The sequence below is a fragment of the Schistocerca nitens genome, chromosome 5 (genome assembly GCF_023898315.1).
Source record: "Schistocerca nitens isolate TAMUIC-IGC-003100 chromosome 5, iqSchNite1.1, whole genome shotgun sequence".
NCBI lineage: Eukaryota > Metazoa > Arthropoda > Insecta > Orthoptera > Acrididae > Schistocerca > Schistocerca nitens.
Window position 1 is genome coordinate 343,204,909 of NC_064618.1, and position 24,917 is coordinate 343,229,825.

At 38.9% G+C, this 24,917-nt stretch overlaps 1 protein-coding gene across 1 annotated transcript in view; it reads left to right on the forward strand.

The window, feature by feature from the left end:
• LOC126259473 (pyruvate dehydrogenase phosphatase regulatory subunit, mitochondrial) overlaps positions 1-22,956 on the forward strand; it is a 161,555-nt gene extending 138,599 nt beyond the window's left edge. Inside the window, exon 16 of the mRNA XM_049956309.1 lies at positions 22,804-22,956. The gene's annotated coding sequence lies outside the window, so the exon portion shown is untranslated. The remainder of the gene's footprint in view (positions 1-22,803) is intronic.
• Positions 22,957-24,917: the final 1,961 nt, after the last annotated feature.

A 24,917-nucleotide genomic window follows, 5' to 3' on the forward strand; every position in this document is an offset into this window, starting at 1 on the left:
CAGGCAGTAATGCGACAAAAGGTCTGCGCCGACCATAGGCTCTGTTGCATCCACAGTTACGAAATTCCATACCAAGGCACACCTCAGCCCCAGGTCCATTTCCGAGTGCTGCATGCCATACATTGATACATTGCAGTGGCAGAGTTGCTTGCGGCCAACAGTTGCACCGTGGTGGGACGGTATTGTGCAGCTCGTCCCATGGCATAATGCTGAGGCCAGATCCTGTATCTGTCAAAACCTTCCGCCCCAACTTGTGATCCGTTATGATTAGGCTTACATAAGAACGACCGGGTGGGTCTACCTCTGGCTGACGTTTGTGGCTGACATACATGCACAGCGGATTGCATTTGAGTACCTGGTCCCCACATCGCTGGTGATACCAACATATGCTCAGTGACTGCGATTAGCTGGAGGAGGGTACGTTTGATAATGAGCCACAATGCGATCTCCATCACGGCTGTCCTCTAACGTTCCAGCTGGCGAGCAATTCACTCGTCTGTTTACTGAAGGTGTCGACCTTGCCGAAGAGAATGTCATTCAACAGTTTGTTCGGTGTTTTTTTTTTTTTTTTTTTTTTTTTTTTGAGTCTTGAGTCTTCTGACTGATGTGAAGTGACCCACCACGGATTCCTCTACAACACCAATCTCTTCTTCTCAGAGTAGCACTTGCAACCGATGTCCTCAATTATTTACTATATGTACTCCAATCTCTGTCTTCCTCTACACTTTTTACCCTCTACAGCTCCCTTTAGTACCATGGAAGTTATTCTCTGATGCCTTAACAAATGTCCTACCATCCTTGCTTTCCGTATATTCATTTCCTCGCCGATTCTCCAGAGAACTTCTTCATTACTTACCTTATCAGTCAAACTAATTTTGAAAGTTCTTTTGTAGTACCACATCCCATATGATTTGAGTCTCTTCTTTTCCAGTTTGCCATAGTCCATGTTTCACCATGCTGTCTATGCTCCAAATGTAAATTACCAGATATTTCTTTCAAATTATGGCCTACCTTTGATACCAGTAGACTTTTCTTGGTCAGGAACGCCCTTTTTGCCAGAACTAGTCTACTTTTTATGTCCTCCTTTGCTCAGTCCATCATGGGTTATTTTGCTACCTAGGTAACAGAATTCCTTACCTTCATGTACTTCATGATCATTAACCCTGGCGTTAAGTTTCTCGATGTTCTCAGTTCTGCTACTTCTCATTACTTTCATCTTTCTTCAATTTGCTCTCAGTCCATATTCTGTACTTAGTGGACTGTTCATTCCATTCAACACATCTTATAATCCTTTCACTGAGGACAGCAATGTCATTGGCAAATCTTATAATTGATAACCTTTCACCTTGAATTTTAATTCCACTCCTAAACTTTTATTTCCAGCATTGCTTCTTTGATGTATACATTGAACAGTAGGAGTGAAAGGACACATTTTTGTCTTATAGACTTTTTAATCCGAGCACTTCGTTCTTGGTCTCCCATTCTTATTGTATATTGTATATTATTCATCCTTCCCTATAGCTTACCCATATTTTTCTCAGAATTTCGAACATCTTGCACCACTTTACATTGTTGAATGCTTTATCTGGGTCGAAAAAATCCTAGCAACTTGTCTTGGTTTTTGTTTAGTATTGCTTCCATTATCAACCGCAACGTCAGAACTGCCTCTCTGGTACCTTTACCTTTCCTAAAACAAAACTGATCGTCATCTAATAGACCCTCAATTTTCTTTCCCATTCTTCTGTACATCCTTCTTGCCAGCAACTTGTTACATCACGTGTTAAAGCTGATTGTGCGATAATTCTCGCACTTGTTGGCTCTGACCTATGGCAGTGCCAGCTAGCGGGCCAACCATAGCGCCATCTGGTTTCCCCCTTCAAGCTAGACAAGTTTCGTTCTTTGCAGTTTTTTCGTTTGACGCTTATTTCGTGAGATATTTGGCCCGGTCACGATCAATGGACCACCCTGTATATAGCCTCAGAGAAGTTCAAGCGCAGCTCTCTATATCTGAGTAGTCTGGAATCCCACGTCTTTACGCATTGATTCTTCCTGAGTAGTCTCTTAAACTTCAGGCTAATCTTCATCACTATCAAATTGTGATCTGAGTCTATATCTGCTCTTGGGTATGACTTACAATCCAGTATCTGATTTTGAAATCTCTACTTTATTTTGATGTAATTTAATCGAAATCTTCCCAGATCTCCCGGCATGTAACCGTGCATGAATCTACTTTGTTCCTTGAATGACAGAGGAACTGTGATGGTTTCTTGTCCCCAATATCATCTTGTGTTAGTACTTGTCATACTCTATTCTTGTGACGCCATTACTCGCTGTATTAATTCCGTCTTGAATGTCAGGTGCGCTTCTGTGTCGTGTGGTGAAGTCTTGCAATTCGGCAGCATATTGATGATCCAATTGACTAAGTACTAAAGCAGACTTGGGAAAATCAGACGTAACACCGGCACAAAGGTAACTTGATTCAATCTGCGCGAACCATAACGCGAGGTTTTAGGGGCAGAACGGAGGTAGCTGTGCCGCCAGCCTTGAGATTCCGGGTCAATCTGCCTCTCACATGTTTCTCTTACTTAATACGATGTTCTTGAGCCTTGTAAATCGTATTCTTGACCACAAATCACGTCAGGGTCACCACTGTCACTAGTCTTGCTGTTTGCGAAGCTTACGGCTTAATTTACTGTTCTTATTGTGGAAGAATTGCGTTCAGGCGGCTCCAGCATGCAGTGCACTTTATTTTAGTAATTAGAGTGCTTCCAGACAACAGGAATTACAAGAAACATGACAACAGATTTAATATAACTGGAGGAATCAATTTGTTGACGAACGCTAACAGCAAGAGTCTCAGAAAGCAATGAACAACGGAATAATGTAAAATATAGCACTCGAAAACCACGGAATATTTGCTGCGGCGCTACGTGGGAATGTGGGTTGGCTGAGAGCCGAGCGAAGACAGTTCACGCAGTTGCAATAAAACACTGTGGCGCAGTGATCAACGCAACTGCCCAGTAAGCAGGAGATCTTGGGCTCGAATCGTGGTATGGCACACATTTTCACTTGTCGCTGCTGAAGCCACACGAAGTGCAGATGCAGCTGATATCAATAATCTCTTCCCTTTCCTTTCCTTTCGCGACCCTCCTCCTTTATTTTCATAATATTTTTTATGGATATTATTGTTAGAAATTAACTTTTTTGAAGGCTTTTATTGTTTTAATTAAATTTTGAAATCAGTGTTATACAGCATATTAACGCATTGTTGCATTAAAATTCAGTTTCACTCAGTGTATTGCGAAAATGGGGTAATTTCTGATTTTCTGATTCAAATTAAATATGCATAGGATATAAACTGTGGAAAATTAGTAGTAAGGTCATATGGGACCAGACTGCTGAGGTCATCGGTTCCTAAGCTTACACACTACTTAATCTAACTGACGCTAAGGACGACACACACTCCCATGCCCGAGGGAGGACTCGAACCTCTGACGGGGGGAGCTGCATGGACCATGACAAGGCGCCTTAGACCGTGCGGCTACCCCACGTGGCTATAAACTGTGGGTCCTGACGCTTATAGGGTGCCTAAAGGTGCAGCCTTCTCAGATATCTATGCAACAATTCAAGCCTGCTGGAATGGCCGAGGGGTTCTAGGTGCTTCAGTCTGGAACCGCGCGACCGCTATGGTAGATTAGATCAGCTTAGATTAGTTTTCGTTCCATAGATCCGTGCTGAGGAGATCCTCGTGGATGTGGAACATGTCAATTTATTTTTAAGCTGAAATAACAATAGTAATAGTATGAATATATACAATACATCATTTGTTTCTATTAAAAAATTCGTCAATGGAGTAGAAGGAGTTGGCCACTAGTAAGTCTTTCAAGCTACTTTTAAACTGATCTTTATTTGTAACTAAATTTTTTATGTTTACTGGCAAATTATTGAAGATGAGTGTTCCTGAGTAGTGGACCCCTTTTTGAACTAAAGTAAGTGCTTTTAAGTCCTTGTGCAGATCATTTTTGTTCCTAGTATTGTATGTATGAACTGAGCTGTTTGTTGGAAAAAGAGATATATTATTTAGAACAAATTTCATTAATGAGTAAATATACTGAGAGGCAGTAGTTAGTATACCCAGTTCTTTGAAGAGGTTTCTACAGGACGTGCGTGAATTTACTCCACAAATAATATGTATTACACGCTTTTGGACTCTGAAAACTTTTGTTTGACTTGAAGAGTTACCCCAAAATATTATACCATATGACATTATGGAATGAAAGTAGGCAAAGTATGCAAGCTTTTTCATTTTTATGTCGCCTATGTCTGCTAACACTCGAATTGCAAATACAAATTTGTTAAGGCGTTTCTGCAGTTCTGTGGTGTGCTCTTCCAAACTGAATTTATTATCAAGTTGTAATCCCAGGAATTTAAGACTGTCAACCTCTTCTATCTGCTCTTCTTTGTATTTTATGCATATGCTGGGTGGAAACCTCTTACAGGTTCTGAATTGCATATAGTGAGTCTTTTCGAAGTTTAATGTCAGTGAGTTGGCTTTAAAACATTTATTAATATCCATGAAAATATCATTAGCAGATCTTTCTAGAACTACACTTGACATACTATTTATTGCAATACTTGTGTCACCTGCAAACAAAACGAACTCTGCTTCTGGCAGTGTAACTGATGAGAGATCATTAATGTACACAAGAAAAAGCAATGGCCCTAAGATGGATCCTTGTGGGACAACACATGTAATTTCTTCCCATTCTGATGATGACTGATGACTTAATTCACTAGTCCCTTGCACTGACACCCTTTGTTTCCTGTTAGTGAGGTATGACTTGAACCATTTTGCAGCACTGCCCGTGACACCATAGAATTCTAATTTACTTAAAAGGATGTTGTGGTTCACACAATCAAATGCCTTTGACAAATCACAGAAAATACCTGCTGCTTGTAATTTGTTATTTAATGAATTAAGTACATTTTCACTGTAGGTGTAAATAGTCTTCTCGATATCAGAACCCTTCAGAAATCCAAACTGTGTTCTTGATAATATGTTATTTGTGGTCAGACTGTTGAGCAGCTGCCTGTACATTACTTTTTCTAAAATTTTTGAGAATGCTGGCAAAAGTGAAATCGGTCTGTAGTTTGATGGTATCTCTTTATCCCCTTTCTTGAATAGATGTTTAACATCTGCATATTTTAAACCAGTCAGGAAATGTCCCAGTTATAATTGACTGGTTACACAAGTAACTTAGAATTGTGCTAAACTCACAAGAACATGCCTTAATTAGCTTTGTTGATATTTCATCATACCCACTAGAATGCTTTGTTTTTAAAGATTTTATTATGGACGTTATTTCTTTTGGTGAAGTGAGTGATATATTCATGTACTTGAAGCTATTTGTGAAGGCTAGTTTCAGATAATCAAGGGCATTATTTACTGATCCTGAAAGTCCCATTCTATCAGTAACGGATGTAAAGTACTTGTTAAATAGATTTGCCACACTATGCCCATCAGTTACTAATGTGTCGTCTACCCTTAGTGCTATTTGCTCCTGTTCCTTTCTGGTTCTACCAGTCTGCTCTTTCACTATATCCCATATTGTTTTTATTTTGTTCCCTGACATTGCTATCTTCTTCTAGTAGTGCATTTGTTTAGATGTCTGAATTACTTTTTTTAATGTTTTACAGTATTCCTTGTATTTAGCTAAATCATCAATATTGGAGCTATTCTTGGTCGACAGATACATTTTCCTTTTTGTCGTACAGGAAATCTTTATTCCTTGTGTAATCCATGGTTTTATTATAGACTTCTGTTTAATTTGAGTCACTTTTAGAGGAAAACAGTTTTCAAACATGGTACTGACATTGTTCATGAATGTATTATGTTTTTCATTCATGTCATGGGCACTATAAACATCTTTCCAGTTCATATCTTTGAGCAGTTTTCTAAAACACTCAATTTTTGGTTGATTGACTACTCTCCTGTACTCAGATTTAGCAGTCTTGATAGTCTGCTTAGAATTTACATCTAAAACAAGGAGCTGCACGTCATGATCTGATAGTCCATTTATAACAGGTTTTATGATATGATTTTGCTCCTTTGATTTGTCTATAAAAATGTTATCAATGGCTGTCCTTGAGGATTTAGTGATCCTAGTTGGAAAGTTTACAGTGTGAGTTAGATTGAAAGACAACATTACTAACTGCAGTGAATGTTTACTGGAAGATTGCATTAGAAAATCTGTATTAAAGTCACCAGCAATCAAAATTTCTTTGTTTCTTCCTTTTAAATAACCAAAAAGAGCTTCTAGATGATCTAAGAATAGATTATAATTTCCTGCAGGTGCTCGGTAAATAGTTATTATTATATAGGATTTGTTATGGAACTCTACTTCTGTTGCACATGCTTCTAGATGCTGCTATAAACAGAATTTATTAATGTCAATGTTCTTGAATTTATGGCAGTTTTTGATAAATGTGGCAACTCCTACTCCATCCATATCTACTCTGCAGAAGTAGGAAGCTAGCTTAAATCCTGAAATGTCTAACATATCTATATCAGTGGTCACTTGATGTTCAGAGAGGCAGATTATGTCAATTTGGTTAGATGAATTCATTTCATCGATACAAATGAGTAGTTCATCAACTTTATTTCTAAGTCCCGGAATGTTCTGGTGTAATAAAGATAACTGATACTGCATACTAACGGGATTGTAACTGCTCTGGCGAAGATGAACTGGCAGTTTCTGATTACTTTCTGTTAAACACTGTTTAAATGGAGGCTGTATGATAAAATCTGACTCCTGTTCATCTGTTTTCTCAAACTGAGTGTGTCTGCCAATCTCTCTTAAAAATCGTTTTCTTTCCCCCTTACCTATCCTAAAAAAGGCATCCCTCTGACACCTGTGACCACTGGTATTTTACCACTTGTGCCAGTGTCCCCCCTTAAGTTTTCTGCAATCAACCCAGACAGTTTTCCCTTCCCTTTCCTATTGAGGTGAAGGCCATGCCTAGTGTAGTCCCACCTATCGATAGCATCCACAGGAATCAAACCAATATGGGACCCTATATCCGTCCTAAGCAGCCACTCCAACTCCAAGTTCAAATGAGGCCGATCATGGCGTCTCAACACAGACACAAATCCCACACTCGTATGCTTTGTTGCTGATGCTATCTTCACCAGGTCACTCTCTATGGAATATTCAGAGTCTCTGCCAATGCTATTTCCCGGACCACCCACTATAACCACGGCATCCTCCTTTGTGAAATCCTTGCATAAAACACCTACATCCTCTGTTACCTGACCCAGATCTGCACTAGGCTTGAAAAAGTTTGTGACCTGGTACTCTGGACCTGGATTTTCCTGCAGTAGTTGGCCAACACCTCTACCATGGTAACTACCTAACAACAGAACTTTCTTTCTCTTTACAAATTTCCCTACCTTTTTCAAGTCCTTGAAAGCTTGTTGTGCCCTTTCTACAGCTTCAGCTACATGAGGCTCATCCGATTCTGACTGAAGCAACAGGTCAAATCTATTTTCAAGATTTATGACAAAGCTGTCTGATGCTCTCCTTTGCCTGTTCCCCCTATTACCTGTTGCCACTTCCCACCTCTGTTCACCCTTCTCCCTCTTTAACCTGTCCAGATCCTCCCTTGCCTTGTCTAGGTCAGCTTGAAGAGCTGCAATTTTCCCTTCCTGTTCCAGTATTTTCCTATCTCGACTACAGATCCTACAAACCACTGGTGAGCCTCATTTATGTCCCCATTTCCCACGCCACTACATTCGCCCCAATGAAAGAAACTACAGCACCCATCACACCATACCCCGGAACTAACGATCCTACGGCATGTCACACACTTCTCACTCATGGTAAAAACAGAAATCGTATAAGCTGATTTAAGTAGTGACTAAAACTTAACAAAGGACCCTAGAAACTATTCAGGCAGATATAAATAAATTGAAAGAGTACTGAATAAAAAAACTGGTGATTACATATAACTCACTGTTTACTTATGATACGCGCGCGTGAAATTAAGCCTAAAATCCGTGCTATAGGCGCGAGAAGGAAAATAAACTTCTTACCCCGTTTAATCTTCTTTAACACTTCACTAACACTTCAACTAATGTAATAACACTTATATTTATACCAACTGGAAACGTTTATCTATAAGTTTAATTCGCTGCTTACTTACGATTCGCGCGCGTGAAATTAGGCCTAGGATTCGTGCTACAGGCGCGAGAAGAAAAATACGCTTCTTACCCCGTTTAATCTTATTTTATACTTCACTAACACTTCCACTAATTCAACAACACTTATATTACATTTATAACACCTGTACACGTTTAAAAATAGCTTAATAACAACGCTTTTTATAATTATTTAGTGCAGCAAATACTCGAAGAGTCCGCGTCGGCGCAGTGTTGCCAACCAGGTTCGAATCCTGCCTCGGGCATGGATGTATGTTTAGGTTAGTTAGGTTTAAGTAGTTCTAAGTTCTAGGGGACTGATGACCTGAGAAGTTAAGTCCCATAGTGCTCAGAGCCAACAATTCAAGCAAATCACATATTAGTTTTTTATGACACTAAAGAAACTTGACAGTACTTAACTTTGAATTTACAACAGCGTCGCAAGCGATGGGTGACAGACAGACATTCAATGTCTTTCACTATAGACAATGTCCGTGCAAACAATGGATATGGATCACTAACTACTGCTATCATAGCGCTCTCTGCTAGGCCGGGTCTTAAGTCCATGTCACGTTGGAAGGTGGCCCAGTTTTCAGCCGTTGTGCGCATCCCCCTCTACTAGCCACTGGCAGCCAATAATATTCGATCTCTTTCCCAGCGGCTAGCACCGACTTACAAACAGATAGCGAGAATCTCGCTCCTATATGCTGCACTGTTGCCTTAGTTCGCGGCAACCGAATTATTCATTCAAATGGCTTTTTATATTTTTTGTCTTGTAGCAGTATAGGTGTGAAAGTGTATCTGTAGATGTTTAAGTGCGATTAAAAAAAAGCCAGCTGACGGCAAAAAGTGCTTCACAAGCAGATGACGGGGGCTATTTATCGTATTTGTACCTTTTTCAAGCGCGAAACTGAAAGCAGGTCTCCTACTGTTGACATTTGAAGACACAAGAACGGACTCCAGAACCATGTGGTGTCGTCAAGATAACTGTAAAGAGAATTGCAAATGAAAGTGTCAGAGCTGTAGGAACCGTATAAAAACTTAGTTTCATGACGCCTGGAAATCATCGAAATCGCAACGAATCTGTAACATAAATGGATAGTTTAACAACGCTGTTTTAAAGTGCTCCGTGTGAATGATGAATGCCTGACATCACAAAAACGTATTAATGTTATGCAGGAGAAAATTGACTTCAATGGTAAGCGCTTGTCAATGTAAAGAATTTTAAAAGACGTTGGTTCCTGATATGTTAAGATGGGAATTTTTAGTTCAGAGAAGTGGCATAGGCGCATCACGAACTACATCCCATATAAAGATTCACGATACAAGGGAAGTGATGATATTGCTGTGTAGGCTTTGGAACAAAGTAATAATATTTCTTAGTTTTGAAGACTCGTGGTTTAAAAAAATGTGTTTGTCAACATATCAGTTGCGTATATTATAATGAAAACTTCCTAGCATTTTTGATTAGGACTTTGTATCCTTTGAATTATGCAGACTATAATGTTCAACATATTGTCCAAGGAGACGTTAAGCTCATATATATGAATATTTAAAGAAGACTGACATTGTCACGTACACCTTGTAAATAGTTGTTAACGCTTATTGCATGAAAGGTGACGGAGTGTCTTTATTATCAAAACGGCATAATGAATGATTGCCTATACTAGTAGAGTTTGGAATGCCAGTGGAAATGAAACAGCAGGCATAACTCAAGCCCCAGGTGGAAAAGCTCACACAGGTGTGTTGGTTCTGCTTCACACAACAAGTACCAACACGGACGGTCTTGGCACCTGAGCGCAGAAGCACAATACAGCGGCGGCCGGCCGATATTGTGGTGGGACCGGAAGGATAACAGGATGATGCTTCGGAAACTCTGAAAATCTTGGACGCAGTAGAGAGGAATGAGGAAGCGTTACCTCGGAAATCGCAGGCTGGGTTATTTTCGAGGATTTTTACTCTGAGAAGCATACCATTGTATGAGTATAGGTATTTCCTAGCAAACGTCCCGCGCAGGACGACAAAAGACTAAAATATGGGTTGGTCGGCGGTCGGAAGAATCTGCAGAGAAGGAGAATATTCCGTGGTTTCGAAAATAGGACTGGTCTTAAGCAGTTACAAGGGAGGGAAGCCGAGTTTTGCTGGGGAGCCAGCGGTGGAGAGAAGAGGTCTTCCGTTTTGAGCGCCCAGGTGTGACGGTCGCTCAGTATCAGCTTTTGTTGGTGCAGACGAACTTGCGATCTTTGCTCTCAAGAGATTTTATACTTAGAACGGTTAGGCCCTGCACTGTTGCGAACTTATACGATTCTGGACTTCGCCTCCGGGTAGGGAGTCGTCGTTGAGTATGCAGTTTTCAGTGATTGAGACTACTTGTTCTGTCTATACTCACATAGAGACTTTATCTGAATTCCGTCCTTGTAGCTGGGAGTTCGCGTTTCTTGTCTGTAGAACACATAGGGGAGAAGACAGTTTTAGATTATAATAATCAGAGGGCCGCCTTCTGCCGTCCTAGTGTTTGAAAGTGTTTTATTCTGTGGTTGGAGTCCTTCCATCATAGCAGACGTGTATGAGAACCATCATTCCAATGCGATGGATGCAGTACATATGATTACATTGCTAATTGCTTCAGCTTATTAGGGCTAAACAGCTGTGATCACGTAAATTTTATTTCCACTGAGGTTGCACACCACTGTAGATGATCTTTGAAAGTAGTGTCTTCTAGTGTTTGGTATGTAGATGATATCAGTCGTCTCGCGTTATTTATATTAGATCGCGTAGCCATAAAACATTGCAGATTTGGGCAATTGATCAATCATATTAGTTAGGAAATTCATTTGTATCTCTTTATGTCCATTGGACATTGATATATAAACGTTTGTAATATAAAGGAGTTTGAATCTAGAATAAATGTGTAAGCGAAAGCAGCATTTATCATTTGGTAGTTACTAGTTCCCTTAATCATTCATTTATGTTTATGTTGTAATTTGTATCTTAAAGAGCAAGAAGGAGATAATCATCATTAACAGATCCTAAGATCTCCTTCAAGGGGTAATCAAACAGGGCCAAATCTGCATTTTCTCGTTCAGTATTTCCGTTGCACACATTCATTTCACACCCGCCTGGAGTAGCATCTTGGAATGTTAATTTTGTAGTGTATTAAATTTTTACTTATAATGCAGTTCAAATACCCCCTCCCGCTATGAACCATGGACCTTGCCGTTGGTGGGGAGGCTTGCATGCCTCAGCGATACAGATGGTCATACCATAGGTTCAACCACAATGGAGGGGTATGTGTTTAGAGGCCAGACAAACGTGTGGTTCCTGAAGAGGGGCAGCAGCCTTTTCAGTAGTTGCAGGGGTAACAGTCTGGATGATTGACTGATCTGGCCTTGTAACACTAACCAAAATGGCCTTGCTGTGCTCCTACTGTGAACGGCTGAAAGCAAGTGGAAACTACAGCCATAATTTTTCCCGAGGGCATGCAGCTTTACTGTGTGGTTAAATGATGATGGCTTCCTCTTGGGTAAAATATTCCGGAGGTGAAATAGTCCCCCATTCGGATCTCCGGGTGGGGACTACTCAAGAGGACGCCGTTATCAGGAGAAAGAAAACTGGCGTTTTACGGATCGGAGTGTGGAATGTCAGATCCCTTAATCGGGCAGATAGGTTGGAAAATTAAAAAAGGGAAGTGGATAGGTTAAAGTTAGATATAGTGAAGTTCGGTGGCAGGCGGAACAAGACTTATGGTCAGGTCAATACAGGGTTATAAATACAAAATCAGATAGGGGTAATGCAGGAGTGGGTTTAATAATGAATAAAAAAATAGGAGTGGGGGTAAGCTACTACAAACAGCATAGTGAACGCATTATTGTGGCCAAGATAGACACAAAGCCCACACCTACTACAGTAGTACAAGTCTATATGCCAACTAGCTCTGCAGATGACGAAGAAATTTATGAAAAGTATGATGAAATAAAAGAAATTATTCAGGTAGTGAAGGGAGACGAAAATTTAATAGTCATGGGTGACTGGAATTCGAGAGTAGGAAAAGGGAGAGAAGGAAACATAGTAGGTGAATATGGATTGGGGCGGGGGGCGGGGGGGGGGGTAAGAAATGAAAGAGGAAGCCATCTGGTAGAATTTTGCACAGAGCATAACTTAATCATAGCTAACACTTGGTTCAAGAATTATGAAAGAAGGTTGTATACATGAAGAACCCTGGAGATATTAGAAGGTTTCAGATAGATTATATAATGGTAAGACAGGTATTTAGGAACCAGGTTTTAAATTGTAAGACATTTCCAGGGCCAGATGTGGACTCTGACTACAATCTATTGGTTATGAACTGTAGGTTAAAACTGAAGAAACTGCAAAAAGGTGGGAATTTAAGGAGTTGGGACCTGGATAAACTGACTAAACCAGAGGTTGTACAGAGTTTCAGGGAGAGCATAAGGGAACAATTGACGGGAATGGGGGAAAGAAATACAGTAGAAGAAGAATGGGTAGCTCTGAGCGATCAAATAGTGAAAGCAGCAGAGGATCAAGTAGGTAAAAAGACGAGGGCTAGTAGAAATCCTTGGGTAACAGAAGAAATATTGAATTTAATTGATGAAAGGAGAAAATATAAAAATGCAGTAAATGAAGCAGGCAAAAAGGAATACAAATGTCTCAAAAATGAGATCGACAGGAAGAGCAAAATGACTAAGCAGGGATGGCTAGAGGACAAATGTAAGGATGTAGAGGCTTATCTCACTAGGGGTAAGATAGATACTGCCTACAGGAAAATTAAAGAGACGTTTGGAGAAAAGAGAACCACTTGAATGAATATCAAGAGCTCAGATGGAAACCCAGTTCTAAGCAAAGAAGGGAAAGCAAAAGGTGGAAGGAGTATATAGAGGGACTATACAAGGGCGATGTACTTGAGGACAATATTATGGAAATGGAAGAGGATGTAGATGAAGATTAAATGGGAGATACGATACTTTGACAGAGCACTGAAACATCTAAGTCGAAACAAGGCCCCATGAGTAGACAACATTCCATTAGAACTACTGACGGCCTTGGGAGAGCCTGTCCTGACAAAATTCTACCATCTGGTGAGCAAGATGTATGAAACAGGCGAAATACCCTCAGACTTCAAGAAGAATATAGTAATTCCAATCCCAAAGAAAGCAGGTGTTTACAGATGTGAAAATTACCGAATTATCAGTTTAATAAATCACAGCTGCAAAATACTAACACGAATTCTTTACAGACGAATGGAAAAACTGGTAGAAGCCGACCTCGGGGAAGATCAGTTCGGATTCCGTATTGGAACACGTGAGTCAATACTAAACTTACGACTTATCTTAGAAGAAAGATTAAGGAAAGGCAAACCTACATTTCTAGCATTTGTAGACTTAGAGAAAGCTTTTCACAATGTTGATTGGAATACTCTCTTTCAAATTCTAAAGGTGGCAGGGGTAAAATACAGGGAGCGAAAGGCTATTTACAATTTGTTCAGAAACCAGATGGCAGTTATAAAAGTCAAGGGGCATGAAAGGGAAGCAGTGGTTGGGAAGGGAGTGAGACAGAGTTGTAGCCTCTCTCCAGTGTTATTCAATCTCTATATTGAGCAAGCAGTAAAGTACACAAAAGAAAAAATTGGAGTACACATTAAAATCCATCGAGAATTAAGGTTCGCCGATGACATTGTAATTCTGTCAGAGGCAGCAAAGGACTTGGAAGAGCAGTTGAACAGAAAGGATTGTATCTTGAAAAGGGGGGGGGGGGTATAAGGTGAACATCAACAAAAGCAAACCGAGGATAATGGAATGTAGTCGAATTAAATCGGGTGATGCTGAGGGAATTAGATTAGGAAATGAGACACTTAAAGTAGTAAAGGAGTTTTGCTATTTGGTTAGCAAAATAACTGATGATGGTCGAAGTAGAGTGGATATAAAATGTAGACTGGCAATGGCAAGGAAAGCGTTTCTGAAGAAGAGAAATTTGTTAACATCGAGTATAGATTTAAGTGTCAGGAAGTCGTTCCTGAAAGTATTTGTATGGAGTATAGCCATGTATGGATGTGAAACATGGACGATAAATAGTTTGGACAAGAAGAGAATAGAAGCTTTCGAAGTGTGGTGCTACAGAAGAATGCTGAAGATTGGATGGGTAGATCACATAACTAATGAGGAGGTATTGAATAGATTTGAGGAGAAGAGGAGTTTGTGGCACATGACCAGAAGAATGGACCGGTTGGGACATGTTCTGAGGCATCACGGGATCACAAATTTAGCGTTGGAGGGCAGCGTGGAGGGTAAAAATCGTAGAGGGAGACCAAGAGATGAATACACTAAGCAGCTTCAGAATGATGGAGGATGCAGTAGGTACTGGGAGATGAAAAAGCTTGCACAGGATAGAGTAGCATGGAGAGCTGCATCAAACCAGTCTCAGAAGTGAAGACCACAACAACAACAAAAACAACAGTTCAAATCGCAGTAAATGATAATTATGGCAAGCAGTTTCAATGATTTTATCGTTAGAGATATATTGTGCTTCGTGTTTTCACAAAGCCGTGTCAGCTGTTCTCGCCTCCAGACTTCACACTGAGTAAATCTGTGGAGCAGTGGACGCAGCATAGTCAAGACGTGAGTTAATATTCGTCTCACGACGACTGATCGAAATTGGTTTCATATTTGCTATTCCCCTCATATATTTGAATGTGTAATACGATGTGCTGCATGCAAATGAGCCTGACTGTTGTCCGCAGCAATGCAGTTTGGCAATGTGGACTTGCTCGCTCTCTGCTGCCGCACACTCACAGTTCTCATCCCTTCACTGCTCCAACTCTATGCGCGGAAGCTTCATCTTACATGACATGAGCTGTAGTTCTGTGATAATGCTGTGCGCCCATGACTGGCAGGAGCGGCGCTTATATTCTCTTCTTGTAAAGGCCGCTCCTGTCGTGGTGACATCCTGGTCAGTTCGCTATTGCCTGACGCTGGTCTCACAGCCTTCTCTGCGGTTGCGTTCTTCATCTTTGTGCTGGCACTTTTGGTTACTCTGGAACATAAACGGAAACTGGACTAAAAGTAACGGCTTTGGTTTCCTTTCTGTTGAGCAATGTGTGCGGCTATCTTTTAAATAGAGCTAACAGTAAAAAAAATCTCGGATTACTATCAAATACAGCAAATCAAACAATGCAGTGACGTATGGCTCTAATTTCTCTTGTATGCAAAGATATGATACATGCTTCTAGCACCAGCAGCAGCACATTAACAAAAATATTCTTTGTTTTTTGAGTTAGTTTTTGGAATTCTGAATGGTGAGTGCAGTACATTAGTACAGTGTTCCAATACTGAAGTGTGTTATTGCATGTTTGTTAACAACTACTGGGTACTGTCTAGTTTTTTTTAAACGACTGATTGAACATGTCAGAAAAGAATGTCAAGTAGTATATACAACATTTAAGAAGAGAATTGTTAAATGATGAACAGTGAACGTATTGGTTGTTAGAGATACACAGGGAACCTAGTAGTGCATGATGCAAACATTGCCAAAGCAACCTGAATTTGCACATGTCAGATTTATTTCTTCATGAAAAAAGTAAGAAACATTTAATAATAATGGAACCCATTTCATCTTCCCCACAGTCAAAATTGTCTTTTTATTCTATCAAATATATGTATAAATGGACAGCTTCTGAAGCTGCTCTGACGTTGTTTGTAATTAGTCACTGTGCAATTAGATCCATTGACCACTTTTCAGATCTAACTAAGAAATTTTTCCAAAGCACTTGCTATGTGTCTCTTTTACAGCTACGCCATACAAAGTGCAGTGCTTTGATTAGTAATACTCTCTACCAGCCTTTTAAACCAGAACTAAAAGACGATATTGGTAAAGGACGATTTAATCTTCTTATACATGAATCCACAGACATTTCTGTAACCAAATTTCTGGCTGTGAGCATTGTATAAGAAGAGGTATTGTCACCTTGTTAGAAATTGTTGAATACAGGAATGTTGATTGTTTTGTTACTGAAGTAAAGTCAGTACTTTCAGACTATGGTTTAGACATTAAGCAAATGGGAGGAATTGGTACCGAAAATGCTTTAGTAATGTTGAACATTACCAATGGGTTTTACCAGAAACTAAAATATGAGGTTGCTAATCTTGTGTTGATCCCCTGTGTTTGCCATTCAGCTCAGTTAAGTCTGTTCTCTGCTGCCAAAATGCTGCCAAGGGATCTTGTGTTTTTAATTCGTGGAACTTATTCTTGATTTTCTAAATTTTCTTCTTGACTGGTCACATATAGGGATTTGTTTAAAAGCAATAAATGATGGAGCTGAGCACCTTAAAATTGTACACTAATCAGACAGAAAATGACTGGAGATCGGTGCTTTTAATCGCATTTTGAATCAGTACTTTGAACTTAAGACACATTTTGAAATATCCAGATCAGAGTAAGTGCTATACAGCTGAACTATTACAAAGCTTGTACTCTGATGTCATCAATGACCTTTATCTTATGTTTATTAGACCACCTCTAGAACAATGTCAAATCGTCAATAAATCATACCATTCAAGTGCTGCACACCATTCAAAGCTAGTTAGTTTTTCTTATTGTTGGTCTTACGAGACAGAAAGTTGTCCCTGGTCATAGGGAGGATTTTCTAGTGGTACTTGTTAGAAAATACAAGACTCATAATATTTATCTTGGCCATGAAGCCTACACTGGTAGATATGATGAAAGAACATAAAATTAACGCAGAAACCGAAAAACTTTGCTTAGCAGAGTAGCTCCTACTGCGACTGCCAAGTAATGTCAAAATTTTGCAAAAAGTGTCTCTGATAGCACCAGAACAGTATTTGAGGGTGTTTAAAGAAAGTATAATCCCGCTAACTCAGGAATTTCAGTTACCTGAAACAGAAATAAGGAAAATATATTTTCATTGGTCAAAATTAACTACTGTATAATGCAAAAATGTCGCTAATATAATACAACTTTGTTGATAGGTCGCTTCATATAAATACGTCCGTTCCTGAAACACATTTCAGGAGCTCTCAGATTTTGCTATGATGCTTGTGATCTAACCTTTATCAAATGCTGAAATCGAAAGAGTATTTAGTATGCCAAACAATGTGGAAACCTCCCTCATAAATAAGCTTAAAACCAATGTGGTAAATGTAGTTCTCATTGTATGGGCCAGTCTTACATGTGGGAACAAATTCTGTCATAATTACATCCCACCAGAGCATGTTTTGAAGCAAACTGACATGATGATTGCAAACCAAGGAGTGAAACAACCCTGCCCCTCAACTGAAGAAAAGGCAGGGGACAATGTATATGAATTTTATTATTTTAATCAATATATGTGAGTAAATATGTTTACCTTTCATTGTTAGTGTTGTGTTAAAATATGGTCTAGTGATGTAATAACATATTTTTTTATTTTAGCCAAGTTTGGTAGATTTTAACTGTTTATCTGACTTGTAAACAAAGTAATGAGTGAAATGTTTAAAAGAAATTTTAATTTTATCTTTTATTTTTACAAGAAAATATGGAGATATCTAATTTTGATAGGTTTTGGGTGTTGATCTCAGGTAAAAAATAATCATGTGCTGGCAATACTGCTGCCAGCTATGCAATTCAGATAGGGTAGAGGGAGACGTGACATCTGGCTTGATTGACATATGTGAATATGGTTATGAGCCACAGCTTACTTCAGTATGCAATATTGTTCTTGTTAATACAAATGTATTTTAAATGTAAACTTTGCCCTTAAGTTCTCATTTAATCAACTCAGTCACCTATGGCATATCTTAATGTGTATAACATTGGGGAATGTACTAGGTGCACACATAATGGAGTACATGTACATTCTGTATCTCATTCAAGACGACATCTAACTCGCCAAATGGCTCAAGATGAACATGTCATGCACAGACTGCAACTTGACCTCCAAGATAAAATGCTCTTAGTCGTCTTCAATTTTTTTTCTGGATTCATAAAAAAAGTGATGCGTACAGCACTTCAAATGATAAAGCTGAAAATCTGGAACAGATCATAAGGTGTTTCAAAGAAATCTGAATTCACTACAGAGATGAGTGCAGTATTACCTGCAAATGTAAGAAAGATATTTGGAGCAGCAGATTGAATAAGCACGAGTGTACAGTAGACTGTATATCTTTTTTAAGAATTATTCACAGTAGATGTCAGTTGAACAGAATTGAAAGGCATGGCAGGTGACATCGCCATCAAATGATGGTGTGTTCACACTAAATGAATCAACAACCCGTTGTCACTTACTCCATACAGAACTGTGAAAGTTTGCTTAACAGGTATCATATGTGTTGCAAAAAGTCAGAATAATAACAAAATTATGGAACGAGCAAATGTAAGATTATTAATGTTCAAAACAAACTTCGTAGAGGTTGTACTTGATAAAATCTGTCTGATAAACTGCAACAACAGAAAAAGTATCGTCCAAACATTTCAAAACATTGATGTTTATTTGTCAGCGAAACCATATAAATACAGAACACCAGAGCCTGTTTGTTTTAATCTTCAAATTTTTTTTTGTGTGTCATATAATGTAAAAAAACAACGATTTTCTCCCTCGGTAAAGCTGACTTTGTCACTTTTAAAATGTTGTTTGGTTAAAATAGCTTCATCGATTTATGTTCTCAATTATTCACAGTGTAGGTCTTATCTCCAACCAGGTATTGCCTGCCATGTTGACTGCCATGAGGCCACTTGCAGACACAACAGAGATTCATGTCTGATACCTTGCACCTGCTGGAGGCCATATGCTCCACTGTGTTTAGTATAGCACGTTACATATTGCAGTACTGTGCATTCATTTGTATTTCTTGATTGAGTTGATGCCGGAGTACAGAAAACCAGATACAATATCTTGATCAATAGTCTGAACTTTGTTTTTTGCTACTTTACAATGTAGCCCAGATCCAAAACGAGATCTAGTAATATCTCCATAATCCCATCTGAACTCTAATCAAGTGATCAACAGAAAGCAGAATTGGAAGGCTAGTCGAGAAGCACTAAGTTTCACTCATGTGCAACTTTATTTTATAAAGTTAGTTACATGTGCTTTGTATTCTCAATATGTTTTTGCCTGTTTGAAGCACACAGCGAATTCTGCATGGTTACATTTAGTGAGAACATTGTGGATGAACAACAGAATGAAGTAGCTATGAAAATATAAAACTATTTGTGCTATTGTTTTCTTTCTAACGTTACTTTTGTCATTTTATTAATACACAATGTTATTTTTTCTCAACAGGAATTTTTCCCAAAATGTAAAACGTATGTGCTGGATCTTCAGAAAAGTGCTAGTGATGTGCCACAACTAAGAAGCTTAAATTTTGTAATGGATAAAAATAGAGAGGTGAATTTAGGCAGTGGCTGGAACAATTTGAGGAAGAAAAAGAGATTAGTGTTTAATGTTTTGTCGACAATGAGTTCATTAGAGACAGGATCGGAAAGGAAATCGGCTGTACCCTTTCAAGGGAACGATCCCAGCATTTGTCTTAAGGAATTTAGGAAAATGAAGAAAAACCTAAATCTGTATTACCAGACGTAGATTTGAATCATCATCCTCCTGAATGCAAGTCCACTGCATTACCTCACTTGGTACCACAATTTAAAGATAAAACTAAAACAACACAGGACTTTCTCAGTAAGGTACACTGAACTAGCATCAATAAATTACAGTTTTTTTAATCAAAGATTGGTCTGTCAGCATAGCGCATGTACTGAAACAATTCATGATCTGGGAGGTGACAAAAAACACCAATTTTACAACAAAAAATTACAATCACAATCCATACTCTACATGATAAGTGTCAAGCAAAGTTTATAAAAAACCACAGTTCTATAATCAAATGCCATGTGAAGTAAACTTGATGCTGAATCATCAGCACAGCATTGGAAGTGATGTTGCATTAAGATTTAGAGAATCAGCAAGTGAAGTTAAAGAGAATCTAATTTCTCTATTTCAAAAGAGTGATTCATTTGCAATTGCACGTGAATGTATTAGGACTGACAGCCAATTTAATTTTCTTGAGTACCCATTAGTGCTTGCTGACAGAAGTAAGAGCCCGGATTATGATTTCTGCTGTCAGTTTATAAACAAAACTATTCAAGGAGCAGTATAGATCAATAGATCTCAAGAAGAAAATGAACTCCTACAACAGAGATTGGAGACATACCAGGTGACACCTATGGATATGCATCGTTCTGCTGTGCAGAATGTAATCCTGCACTTTCAGACTCTTCTGGACTCTAATGGGCGCCACATTGAGCCTCCTTTGTACCTGTAATGGTACCGGTATGTAATGGTATGATATATCATAGCAACAAATTAAAAGTGTTTCAATTGAATTGATTATTCATTATATCTCTTCCCCATGTCCTTGACATTAACAAAACCAACTTTGGTCTTCATACAGTACTTAGTTTCCGTCTTATAACGTGTTAAATAGGGAGATTGTAATTATAACCACCCAGTGTAATATTGAAGTTGGAACTGTGTGTTCTAAGATGGTTGTGAAAGATGACAATTGTGCGATACGGTAAGATACCATTTTCAGATGTTTGGAATCTATCATTGTTATAGCAATGTACTTTTTTAGCATTTGCTCACCATTGATGCGAAAATACACCTACAAAATAAAAGCTGCATCCACAATGATTGTTAGGGATTATGAAGGCCCTCTGAACCATTATGATAGTAGAGTTTTTCTGTTAGTCATACGCAATGAGTGTGGAGGCTTACCACTGAGAATTGTAGTAACTCCATCAGAAACATGTGAAGCATTGGAAATAGGCTTCAAAATTTTACTGTGGTTGCTAGTATTTGCTTTCAGGGCAACATGGGACAGATCTGCAAACAGATAGACTGGGCTAATACTCGACGCTCATTGGAGAACTACACTGAATTATCAAAGAAACTGGTATAGTCATGTGTATTCAAATACAGAGGTATGTAAACAGCGAGAATACGGTGCTGCAGTCGACAATACCTGTATAAGACAACAAGCGTCTGGCGCAGTTGTTAGATCAGTTACTGCTGCTACAATGGCAGGTTATCAAGGTTTAAGTGAGTTTGAATATGGTGTTACAGTCGGCCCATGAGCGATCGGACACATTTCCAAGGTAGCGATGAAGTGGGGATTTTCCCATATGATCATTTCACGAGTGTACCACGAATATCAGGATCCGGTAAAACATCAAATCTCCGACACTGCTGCAGCCAGAAAAAGATCCTGCAAGAAAGGGACCAATGACGACTGAAGAGAATCATTCTGCATTGATAAAGCGCAACCTTTCCGCACATTACTGCAGATTTCAATGCTGGGCCATCAACAAGTGTTAGAGCTCTAACCATTCAACTAAACATAATTGATATGGGTTTTTGGAGCCAAAGGCCACTCGTGTAACCTTGATGACTGCACAACACAAAGCTTTATGGCTCGCCTGGGCCCATCAACCCCGACACTGGACTATTGACAACTGGAAACATGTTGCCTGGTCAGACGAGTCTCATCTCAAATTGTATCAAGTGGATGGATGTGTATGGGTATAGAGTCAACCTCATGAATCCATGGACCTGCATGTCAGCAGGGGACTGGCCAAGCTGGTGGAGGTTCTGTAATGGTATGCAGCTTGTGCAGTTGGAGCGATATGGGACCCCTGATACGTCTAGATATGACTTTGACAGGTGGAACGTATGTAAGCATCCCATCTGATTGTCTGCATCCATTTATGTTCATTGTGCACTCTGACTGACTTCGGCAATTCCAGCAGGAGTACACAAAGTCCCACTTGTCCAGAATTGCTACAGAGTGCCTTTAGGAACACTCTTCTGATTTTAAACACTTCTGCTGGCTGCCAAACTCCCCAGACATGAACATTATTGAGCATATCAGGGATGTTTTGCAACGTGCTGTTCAGAAGAGATCCACAACCCCCCGTACTCTTATAGATTTGTGGACAGCCCTGCAGGATTCACTGTGTCAGTTCCCTCCATCACTACGTCAGACATTAGTGAAGTCCGTGCCATGTCGTGTTGCGGCATTTCTGCGTGCTTGCAGGGCCCTGCATGGTATTAGGCAGGTGTACCAGTTTCTTTGGCTCTTCATTGCATATGGAGGTAATCGATACTGATAGTATATAGAACATTATTTTCAGCAACAGGCGATGAGCCTCCTGAAAACTGGATAGGGCCTATGCCTGGGTCCAAACTGGCATAGTGTTAAATGCTGCTCTTTTTTTTAACCAGTGGACACAAGTGAGATAAAGCATGAAACTGAGGTAGAAACAGTAGAGACATTGTATGCTGGAAAAATTCCACACAAAACAAATAATGATCTGATATATGAACTTCACACTCTTCTCACATGTTTTTCAAATAGGTCACTAGATGAAATGAGAGAGTCTTCATGTAACATGCGAAAAAATGACGAAAGGTTAAAATGTCAAATGCATTTGAATCTATTTTGTTGCATTTTGTTGGAGGTTAGAAAGGCACACATGTAAATAAAATTTATGGAGAGAAGATAATTGGATATTTCTTTCAATTATTATTTTATTTGTTACAGGTCAATAAATAAAAATGCATGGCAGTTTCATTCATATTCATCCCTCTACAGTTGTCGGAAGGAAAAAGGGCTTGGCAGATTACAGGAGTAATCATGGAGGAAGACCAAGAACATGAAGTATTCCTGGAGGAAGACCTAGAACATCAACCTATAACAATGAAGAAGTTGCAATAACATGTCAAATATAGTTAATTAAGTATGTAAGCATTATGTAATATTGAAATTACAACAGTATAACCTTTGATAACATCAATTATATGTAAAAATGTTTGATACAATGAAAGTGTTAAAATATATTTGCTGTGCTAAATATCATATCAAACAATACTACTAAAATACCGATTTCCTGTGTAGTTCTGTATGTTTTTCCTCTGTTTAAATAGCTGCACTTTTCATAATTTTATTTGATTTACATAGCACCCATTTTGTTGCATTCGTAATATAGAGCTTGTCCAAATGAAATGTGTTTGTGATTTTTTGTGTTTACACAACTTAAGATATTAATTACTCAATGACAAAAGTATTTATTATTTATCACTGCACTAACAACATTAAACTGTAAAGTACACCTGAGCTTTCCTGGTAGAAGCTATTCCAGGCACTTCAAATTTCACTTCATATGTAAATAGTTTGTCTGATTTTACTGTATAAAACAGTACTACTAAAAATGGAATACATAGTTATAATAAAAGTTAAAAAACATAATTTTCCCAAACAAGTGCAATTATCGCAAATAAATATAATTTTCACAGCAAACATATTTTTCGCAAATAAATAGGCAAATTTTCTAATAAGCGGTAGCACCTAAGGGGGGAAGAGGAATAATTCGATCTTGAAGTTGGCATTTACACAGAACTTGTTGATTGGCATTTCAGTTACGAACTTCCACTGATCGTTTGGCTAGAGCACAGAGAGCATGGTGGGGATATTGCCACACCCTGTGTTATTTCAGTTCTTGCACTTTGCAATCCATAAAAACTGTACTGTACTAAACAGAGTGGAGCTTGTAGCCATTAGTGGGCACTTGGCATCAGGTGTCAACCACTGCTTTTTGTTGTTCTCAAATTGTAGTACCAATGAATAAAACTACTAATACTACTTCTGTGCTACTACTACTAATTAATTTTTGTTCTTCAGATATCTGGCCTATCTTGTGGCAGACCGCTCATTGTATAAGGAATATCGATGTCTGAATGGAATATTTGCATTACATCACGAAAACGAAGAAAAATAACAAAATAAAGGCTAAAATATCGTAAAAGGCGAAATCGACTACTGTAAACATGAAAGAATATTATGAAAGAGTTTAGCTTTTAATTTTGGCAGGCAATGAAACCATGACAACACAGTTTCCCCAGCCCAGACACCTTAAAACTCCCTTTCCAAGAAACATCAGCTTAGAAATCCAATACCCTCCTGAACCCTACTGCCCCCATTGATGGGGCTATGTGAATGCCGCCATTTGAAATGCATTGTGGAATATTTTGACATTTAGTTCAATTCCTTCATGCCTGAATCGACCTTAAAGTAAGCCTTGGGTAAAATTTGAGTACAATTATATTGCGACTTGAGGCCAATACACACCAGACATCAACGGAATGGAACAGAATCTCAGGCGACAACATCAAATGGTGGTGTGTTCACACTAACAGAGCGTCAACACAACGTCAGTTTATTTAGATCAGTACCAAACAGTGAAAGTAAGGTTATGGGATACCATCTGTGACACAAAAAGTCGAATATAGTGTCTGAATTAGAAATCAAGTAATAACAGAATTTATTAGTGTCAAAACCAATCTTCAGTATGGATGTTCTTGATAATGTTTATGATATAAAATTCTGACAAGTGAAACACAAGGAAAGTGTCATAAAAACGTAGATATTCATTTACAGCAAAAAATATACATGTAAACACATCAAAAATATATGAAGATGGTATCTGTACTTTGAGACATGTCCGAAAGAACAGATACTACCGGTGACAATGCAACTCGTTAGAATGAAACTACAATGAAAGGAATATCCCTAGCTGCATACCGGCGTTGATATAAGTCAACGGGGACAGTTGGAAATGTGTGGTCTGGCCAGGACTCGAACCTGGGACACGTCCGATA